This window comes from Arachis ipaensis, chromosome B1 (genome assembly GCF_059453495.1).
Source record: "Arachis ipaensis isolate K30076 ecotype BB chromosome B1, ASM5945349v1, whole genome shotgun sequence".
NCBI lineage: Eukaryota > Viridiplantae > Streptophyta > Magnoliopsida > Fabales > Fabaceae > Arachis > Arachis ipaensis.
In genome coordinates, this window is record NC_142436.1 from 107,557,315 (window position 1) to 107,566,313 (window position 8,999).

At 37.5% G+C, this 8,999-nt stretch overlaps 1 non-coding gene across 1 annotated transcript; it reads right to left on the reverse strand.

Moving 5' to 3' along the window:
• Positions 1–8,600: 8,600 nt before the first annotated feature.
• LOC148577834 (small nucleolar RNA R71) lies at positions 8,601–8,708 on the reverse strand. The gene has a single exon (XR_015904570.1). It is a non-coding gene; the product is annotated as a small nucleolar RNA R71 (small nucleolar RNA).
• Between the last annotated feature and the right edge of the window lie 291 nt (positions 8,709–8,999).

Sequence of the window (8,999 nt, forward strand, 5' to 3'; positions counted from 1 at the left end):
TAGGTAGCTAGGATGTGGTTAGTGGATTTAGGTCTGATAATTGCGCCGTTCTTGCTGCTTATTTTATCTGTCTCGCAATTTTGGAACTGCTATAATGATGATGTTGTTCATATGCTGTTCTTTACTGTTTAATGCTGTTGTAATGCTATTCAACCTGAATTGCATTTCTTGCTGCAGATTGAGTTTATTTATTCTGAATTCATGTGACTTGCTATTTGTTACTCTTTTCTGCACTACTGTTTATTACCCAGGAACGTCTAATTTTTAGCCAAAATGCTGCCCGATTTTTTTTTTTCGAAAATTGTTTCACCCAACCCCCATGCATGAATTGGGTTTGGTACTTTTGAATTCTACACTAATTGGTTTCAACCAAGCCAATTCATGGAAGGATGGGCTAGCATTCTTACTCTTTCTGGTTCCCTTCTTAGTTGAATAACATTATTGATGATTTCACTTTCATTTTGCAATTCATTTATTTATATGATTTATCATCAATAATCCGCAATATCTACTCGAATTTGAGTTACTTGTTATTCAAGTTTGTGCAATTTTTGTTAATTAAAAACCACAACACCATGCCACTTACTTTAACTTCACTTTTTTACTCTTAAATGCACTAACTTTCTAACTTCTCTTTTAGTTTTCAACTAACTACTTTCAAACCATTTCAAGGCATGATTACTGTTGTTCCTGAGTAACAAGAATTCCGCATATCATAGATTTTGGATTGTGATTTTTATTCTCTGACTTTTAATTTGCATACAATCCAAAATTTTACATATATTTAACTCACTTCATGCTTATATTGCTCAAATACTATTTGCTTACCTATTTTTCTACTTTAATTTAATAAACTATATCCTGGAACATCCGCTTTTCAGGATGTCAGACCCAAAAGGCAAAGGGAAAACCAAAGCAACCACAGGCAAAAGGAAAAGAGGCGAATCCTCTACCACTATTTTGGATATCCTCCATGATGATTCCTGGCGGGAAAAGAATTTTACCCCGCAGGAAAAGGCTGATCAGCTACTGCCCGCCACAGACCCAGTCAAGTTTGCCAACAGATACTGTGAGCTGAAGTATCTAGTCTTTGCAACTTCAAGGAACCTATACCTGGAAAAGACCCTCAAAATTCCAGAAGAACTACAACAATACACCTCAGAACAAATTAAACACAGAGGCTGGTTCTTTCTGGAGAGGAATTTGACTGAGGTCAATGCATCCTGGGTCAGAGAATTCTACTGCAACTACTTTAAAATGACCCTGGATGCAGTGCAGCTCAGAGGAAAGCAGATTCTAGTTACTGAGGAAGCAATTGAAGATATCCTCAGCCTCCAGCCTAAATCAGATAAACCAGATGGTTACCAACAGGCTGAGGAGGATATGAGATTTATAAGGTTTGACTGGGACGCAGTAAAGTGAACTATAGCTCTTGATCCTACTGTCCCATGGGTCATGGGCAAGTCCACAGTGGCCCCAAAGGGAATAAAGATTATCTATCTGAATGATGAAGCTCGGCTTTGGCAGCAAATTCTGAGCAACTATGTGATGTTGAGCACTCATGAGACTGAGGTGCCAGCTGCCATGATTACCCTCATTTGGTGTGTGATGGAGGGCAAGGACCTATATCTTCCCCGCTTTATCCGGTACTACATGGCCAGGGTCCATGTCCGAGGCACTCTGCCATTCCCCTATTTGATTACTCAGTTGGGCCGCCGAGCTGAGGTGACCTGGGAGCTTGCGGATGAGAAGTGATAAACTCCGTTTTCAGGGTTTATCATGCATAGAATCTAAGGGTTTTATCAATGATCTTCCACACTTAGTCATATATAATTGCATGATTTTGTGTCTCTTTCCCATTTTTCCTCATAGATGAAAATATGCTTCTTTGCATCAAAATTGATACATTGTAATCCTCCTCAATTACCATTAGATGCCTTGATCCGTTTGTTGAGTGATTTCTGAAGTTACAGGGCAAAAATGGCTAAGAGGAATGAAGGAAGCATGCATGAATGGAAGGAGCATGAAACAAAATCAAAGAATTGAATTTGCACACGCACGCACACGCGCACCGTGCGCATACGCGTGGATGCGTTCGTCCAGAGCCAGCGCAGTGGAGCCGAGCGAGGAGCCGGCGTGCCTATATGGCTGGGTCATACCCCTTGTGACGCTTGCGCGCACCTCACGCCTGCGTGCAATATCGCAAAGGAACCAGGGACGCGTACGCGTGCAGTGCGCGTACGCGTCAATGTCCGCACATGATTTTTTAAATGAAACACGTGCCCAGCGATTTCAGGGGGTTCCCAGGCCCTATTTTGGAGCAGATTTTGGAGGAAAAAGCTTAAGAAGACCAAGGATTAGGAGTGTTGGGACAATTAGTCATAATTCTAGATATTTTTGGGAAGTTAGTTACATTTTATTTCTAGAGAGAGAAGCTCCAACTTCTCTCTAGGTTTTTATCTTCCATTGCAAGTTTCCTTGGAGTTCTTAGTGAGATCCATTGATAATTGACTTTTTGTTTTGCTAGTGTAGATCTACTCTCCTTCTACTTTCAATTGATGTTCTTTTGATTCAATTTCTTAGATCTAGATTTGGTTAATTTTTCTACTTTGAATTTGGATTAATGAATTGAGGTTTCATTCAATTGTATGATTGTTGATGATTGTTTGGATTAGATAGCTTTGATTCAATTCTCTTATCTCACTTACATCATGTTTTCTATAATTGCCTACCAATTGCTTGTGATAATGACAACCTTAGGTATGGAGTAGATTTCTCTTGCTTGGCCTAGGGGTTGAGTTATTGAAGACACTTGAATAGTGGATATTAATTGTAGATTATAAATTGAGAATTGCTAATTAACTTGGAGTGCACTAAAGCTAGACTTCCCTAGGGTGAGACTAGGACTTGTGACTCAAGTTGGTTACTTTCACTTGACTTTCTTCCATTGTTAGGAGGTTGACTAAGTGAAGCAAAACTCAACTCCTATCACAATTGAAGGAAGCTATAATGATAGAACTTCCAATGCTTACCATTGGCCAAGGCTTTTATTCCAATTAATTGTTGATTGTCTTGCTAGTTTGAATTCTTGCACCAATTCTCAAAACCATAAAAGCTTTCCTAATCGATGATGTGCATTCTAAAGCAAGTCCTAGAGAGAACGACCCGGGATCAACATTCTCGGTCATAGATTTTAGAATTATTTGATGCAGTATTCGTATGTTGGTTAGACTATACTCACGATCGGATTCACTACTAGTTTCTAACTGGCATAGGGATATTTATGCTCATCAAAATGGCGCCGTTGCCAGGGATTTGCTTATGTGTGCCATTTTATTGGTTAGTGTGAATATGTGGATATGTGAATGCTTGCATTTCTCTCTTAATTGATTGTTTGCTTGTTTGATTGTTAGTTAGGATTAGTCTTGCTTAGATACCAATTGATGTCATGAGTTTCTTATCTCCTTCATTGTATGACACGTTCACTACCAAATCCGAGCTTAGCACCCTTTGATTCGGAAATTGAAAGAACCTTGCTTCGTATTAGGCAAGCTCGGAGGCGGTTAGTCTTTGAGGAAGGTGAAAAGGTCTTTACCAATTCACCAACCATATCATCGTCATCCAACGAAGGCACCAATTACTCTTCTATTAATACCACTAATAGTTTTTCTTTTTATCTAGGTTTTGACAACATGGCCGCTCCAAGGAGAGTTACTCTCAAGAAAGCGGGTGCACCGGATTTTGTTCTCCAACCTCTACATGTGCTTCATCCCAACTTGAATGCAAACTTTGAACTCAAGACCGCTCTCATCAATCTCTTGCCAAAGTTCCATGGACTTTCCGCATAAGATCCAATTAGACACCTCAAGGACTTTCATGATGTATGCTCGACTACTAGGCGGGAAGGATCCGATGAAGTGGCTATATGGTTGTTCGCCTTCCCCTTCTCTCTTGAGGGAAGAGCCAAGGAGTGGTTCTATACCTTACCTAGTGATATTGTATCCGATTGGGATTTTCTTAGGAGATAATTCCTTGATAAGTTCATGCCCGTGGAAATGACGGGCAAGCTAAGGAAGGAGATCTCATGTATTGTACAAGGCGAGATGGAAACTTTGTATGAATATTGGGAACGGTTTCGCAAACTTCTTGATTCATGTCCCAACCATATGATTGATACTCAAGTCTTGCTTAGCTGTGTGTGCCAAGGCATGAGGGAGCAAGATAAGAATTTTTTGGATGCTTCAAGCAACGGTTCTTTGTCAAAGTATAGGACGGCGGAGGAGGCATGGCAACTCATTACCGACTTGGCCGAGTCCACTCAACATGCTAGACGGAGAGTCAACCGTCCAAAGGCCGTAAATGAAGTTTCTTCAAGTGGTGAGACCGCTACCCTCACTAAGACCTTGTGTGAAATGACAAGCCTTTTAAAGCAACTCCAAGTAAATCAACAACCGCCTCCATCTCAACCACAACCTTCTCCTCAAAACCAACAATGTCATCAATTGGTTCCCCAAAGAGTGTGTGGCATTTGCTCATGCTACTCCCACTACACAGAAGAATGTCTGAGCCTCCAAGAAGATAACACTCTAGCGGCTACCCACAACTTTTATGATCGCCCCTACTATGAACGTTCTAATCAAGGATACCATAACTAAGGGGGCAATTATAATCAAGGGTACCCACAACAAGGAGGCAACTATAGCCAAGGGAGTAACAACTCCAATCAAGGATGGAGGGATAGCTCCAACCAAAGTTGGCGGGACAATTATCAACAAGGAGGAAGGGACAATGGAGGTAACTGATGAGCGGATAATTTATACGCTTTTTGGCATTGTTTTTACATAGTCTTCAATATAATTTAGCTAGTTTTTAGCATATTTTTATTAGTTTTTAAATAAAAATCACATTTCTGGACTTTACTATGAGTTTGTGTATTTTTCTGTGATTTCAGGTATTTTCTGGCTGAAATTGAGGGACTTGAGCAAAAATCAGATTCAGAGGTTGAAGAAAGACTGCAGATGCTGCTGGATTCTGACCTCCCTACACTCAAAGTGGATTTTCTGGAGCTACAAAAATCCAAATGGTGCGCTCTCAAATGCGTTGGAAAGTAGATATCTAGGGCTTTCCAGCAATATATAATACTTTATACTTTGCCCAAGTTTAGATGACGCAAACTGGCGTTCAACGCCAGTTCCATGCTGCATTCTGGAGTTAAATGCCAGAAACAGGTTGCAAAGTGGAGTTAAACGCCAGAAACAGGTTACAAACTGGCGTTCAACTCCAAAAGAAGCTTCTACACGTGTAAAGCTCAATGCTCAGCCCACGCACACACCAAGTGGGCCCCAGAAGTGGATTTCTGCATCAATTACTCATTTCTGTAAACCCTAGTAACTAGTTTAGCATAAATAGGACTTTTTACTATTGTATTAGACATCTGGGGATGTTTAGTTCTTAGATCATGGGGGCTGGCCATTCGGCCATGCCTGAACCTTCATCACTTATGTATTTTCTATGGTAGAATTTCTACACACCATAGATTAAGGTGTGGAGCTCTGCTGTTCCTCACGAATTAATACAAAGTACTATTGTTTTTCTATTCAATTCAAGCTTATTCTGATTCTAAGATATTCACTCGCACCTCAATATGAATGTGATGATCGTGATAGTCATCATCATTCCCAACTATGAACGCGTGCCTGACAACCACTTCCGTTCTACCTTAGATTGAATGAGTATCTCTAGGATTCCTTAATCAGAATCTTCGTGGTATAAGTTAGAATCCATGGATGGCCATTCTTGAGATCCAGAAAGTCTAAACCTTGTCTGTGGTATTCCGAGTAGGATCTGGGACGGGATGGCTGCGACGAGCTTCAAACTCACGAGTGCTAGGCATAGTGACAGACGCAAAAGGATCAATGGATCCTATTCCAGTATGATCGAGAACCGACAGATGATTAGCCATGCAGTGGTAGCACATTGGACCATTTTCACTGAGAGGACAGGATGTAGCCATTGACAACGGTGATGCCTAACAGACAGCTTGCCATAGAAAGGAGTATGAATGATTGGATGAAGATAATAGGAAAGCAGAGGTTCAGGAGGAACGAACGCATCTCTATACGCTTATCTGAAATTCTCACCAATGAATTACATAAGTATCACTATCTTTATTTTATATTTTATTCATCTTTTAATTATTAAATCTCTATAATCAATTGAATCCGCCTGACTGAGATTTACAAGGTGACCATAGCTTGCTTCAAGCCGACAATCTTCGTGGGATTGACCCTTACTCACGTAAGGTTTATTACTTGGACGACCCAGTGCACTTGCTGGTTAGTTGTGCGAAGTTGTGACAAAGAACTAAGATTATGAACGCGCGTATTGAGTTTTTAGCGCCGTTACCAAGGAATGGAACCGTCATGATTTTTGCGCACCAAGTTTTTGGCGCCGTTGCCAGGGATTGTTCGAGTTTGGACAACTGACGGTTCATTTTGTTGCTCAGATTAGGTAATTTTATTTTATTTTCAAGCTTTTTATTTCTTATTTTCGAAAAATACAAAAAAAAAATTTCTTCTTTTTCATTTTTTCCAAAATAATTCTCGAAAAAAAACCAAAAAAATTCTTATAAAATCATAAAAACCAAAAATTTTATGTTTCTTGTTTGAGTCTAGTGTCAATTTGTAAGTTTGGTGTCAATTGCATCTTTCTAATTTTTCTTAAAATTTTCGAAAATCCATGCATTGCATTCTTCATGATCTTCAAGTCGTTCTTGGTAAGTCTTCTTATTTGATCTTTAAAATTTCTTGTTTTGTGTCTCTTCTTGTTTTTCATATGCATTTTCAATTTGTTAGTGTCTAGAGAATAAAAATTTTTTAAGTTTTGTGTCTTGCATGTTTTTCTTTTCTTAAAAATTTTCAAAAAAAAAATAAATAAGTTCTTGGTGTTCATCTTGACATTCAAAGTGTTCTTGGTGTTCATCTTTGCATTCAAAGTGTTCTTGCATTCATCAATTGTTTTGATCCAAAATTTTCATGCATTGAGTCTTTTTCATGTTTTTCTCTTCCATCATTAAAAATTCAAAAATAAAAAAAATGTCTTTCCCTTATTCTCTCATAAATTTTCGAAAATTTGAGTTGACTTTTTCAAAACTTTTTAAAATTTAGTTGCTTCTTATGAGTCAAATCAAATTTTCAATTTAAAAATTCTATCTTTTTCAAATATTTTTCAAAAATCATATCTTTTTCATTTTTCTTTTATGATTTTCGAAAATTTCAAATTGATTTTCAAAAATCTTTTTCTTATTTTATTTCATAATTTCAAAATCTTTACTAACAATTAATGTGATTGATTCAAAAAGTTTTAAGTTTGTTTCTTGCCTATTAAGAAAGGTCCAATCTTTAAATTTTAAAATCATATCTTTTTGTTTCTTGTTAGTCAAGTAATCAACTTTAATTTTCAAAATCAAATCTTTTTAAATTTCTTTTTCAAATCTTTTTCAATTATATCTTTTTCAATGTCAATCACATCTTTTTCAAAATCAATTTCAAAATCTTTTCTAACTTCTTTTCTAACTTCCTATCTTTTCAAAATTTGATTTTTAAATCTTTTTCAATTAATCACTTAACTTTTTGTTTGATTTTAAAAGCTTACTATTTCAATCATATCTTTTTCAAAACTACCTAACTAATTCTATCTCTAACTTTCGAAAATCACCTTCATATTTTTCAAAATTCTTTTTTAAATTAACTAATTGTTTTAAATTTAATTTAATTTGATTTAATTGTTCCTTTCTTAATTTTCGAATTTTTAATTTTAATTCTAATTTAAAAACAAAAATACTTTTATTTTATTTCATCTAATTTTCGAAAAATTCTTTTCCCTCACCTCCTTCTATTTATTTATTTATTTACTAACACTCCTCTTCATCTAAGAATTCGAACCTACTCCCCACCCTTGTGTTTGGATTCTCCTTCTTCTATTCATATCTTCTTCTACTCACATAAAGGAATCTCTATCCTGTGACATAGAGGATTCCATATTTTCTTTTCTGTTTTCTTCTTTTTCATATGAGCAGGAGCAAGGATAAAAACATTCTTGTTGAAGCTGATCCGGAACCTGAAAGGACTCTGAAGAGGAAGCTAAGAGAAGCTAAAACACAACACTCTGAAGAGGACTTTACAGAAATTTTCGAAAAAGAAGGAGACATGGCCGAAAATAATAACAATGCAAGGAAGATGCTTGGTGACTTTACTGCACCTAATTCTAATTTACATGGAAGAAGCATCTCAATCCCTGCCATTGGAGCAAACAATTTTGAGCTGAAACCTCAATTAGTTTCTCTGATGCAACAGAATTGCAAGTTTTATGGACTTCCATCTAAAGATCTCTTTCAGTTCTTAACTGAATTCTTGCAGATCTGTGATACTGTTAAGACCAATGGGGTTGATCCCGAGGTCTACAGGCTTATGCTTTTCCCATTTGCTGTAAGAGACAGAGCTAGAATATGGTTGGACTCTCAACCTAAGGATAGCCTGAACTCTTGGGATAAGTTGGTCACGGCTTTCTTAGCCAAGTTCTTTCCTCCTCAAAAGCTTAGTAAGCTTAGAGTGGATGTTCAAACCTTCAGACAAAAAGAAGGTGAATCCCTCTATGAAGCTTGGGAGAGATACAAGGAACTGACCAAAAAGTGTCCTTCTGACATGCTTTCAGAATAGACCATCCTGGATATATTCTATGATGGTCTGTCTGAATTATCAAAGATGTCATTGGACCATTCTGCAGGTGGATCCATTCACCTAAAGAAAATGCCTGCAGAAGCTCAAGAACTCATTGACATAGTTGCAAATAACCAGTTCATGTACACTTCTGAAAGGAATCCTATGAGTAATGGGACGCCTCAGAGGAAGGGAGTTCTTGAAATTGATACTCTGAATGCCATATTAGCTCAGAATAAAATATTGACTCAGCAAGTCAATATGATCTCTCAGAGTCTGAAT